Consider the following 944-nt stretch of genomic DNA (forward strand, 5'->3'; position numbering starts at 1 on the left):
CTCTTGCCTGGTAGTACCGGTGGTGTGGGAGCTGGACGCGGACATCGAGCATGCGTTGCAACATAGCAACTACATAGTAATTGCATGAGTATTCCATGATGTGTTTCACTTTACATTAAGTTGCTTGCTCCTGTGTAGAAACATTGTAGCTACGAGACTTTTCTTTAACAACCTTGTAATAACTGAAATGTTAATATATCCTGTGAAATATGTAATTGTATTGAAAGTATATTGTAATTACACGTAGGTGCTGTAACAACAGTTATTCTACTTTGAAGTGTATTTTCCCAATGTAATAAAAAGGTTTACCCTACTGTGTTTCACTTTACTTGAAGCTGCTTGCTCATGACTACCTACATTAACATTATAAATTATATTATTTTGAACAACATTTCACTTACAATACCCCTTTGAAGCCAGATAAATAAACCCTTAAATCCCTTTTCAAAGGCAGGTACATAGTATTTACAAAGGTTATAGCATTTTGTGTTTCACTTTAAATTAGGTTGCTTGCTCATGGGTAGGTACGTTATAGTTACATGCATATCCATTGTAAATATATCGTTCTTACATTTAATTCAGTACATCCTTTAAGAGGTGATGTCCCATCCTTTCAGGATGATGTCATGAGGTAGGGATAAATAAATGTAATTAGTGGAGTTGTAACGATGTACGCTGAAAGTCGGGAAGCAAGTTCGTGAGTGAATACGTTTTATAAATAAAAGAGCAACACAAGAACCACAAACAGCGCACCGACATAGAACAGGAACAACGACGACTGGGGTTAGAAGCCAAAGGGAGTGACATATAAAGGGCAGGTAATCAAGGAGGTGATGGAGACCAGGTGAATGTCATTATGCGCCTAACGATGGTGACAGGTTGTCGCCCTAACGAGCAGCCTGGTGACCTAGAGGACGGAGAGGAAGCGTGACAGGAGTAGGGTG

General features: G+C 39.1%; 1 protein-coding gene across 1 annotated transcript in view; it reads left to right on the forward strand.

Moving 5' to 3' along the window:
- The window catches only part of LOC110525562 (phospholipid phosphatase 4-like), a 143,132-nt gene that overhangs the window by 71,287 nt on the left and 70,901 nt on the right, over nt 1–944 (forward strand). The gene's annotated exons all lie outside the window — the stretch shown is intronic.

This window comes from Oncorhynchus mykiss, chromosome 1, assembly GCF_013265735.2.
Source record: "Oncorhynchus mykiss isolate Arlee chromosome 1, USDA_OmykA_1.1, whole genome shotgun sequence".
NCBI lineage: Eukaryota > Metazoa > Chordata > Actinopteri > Salmoniformes > Salmonidae > Oncorhynchus > Oncorhynchus mykiss.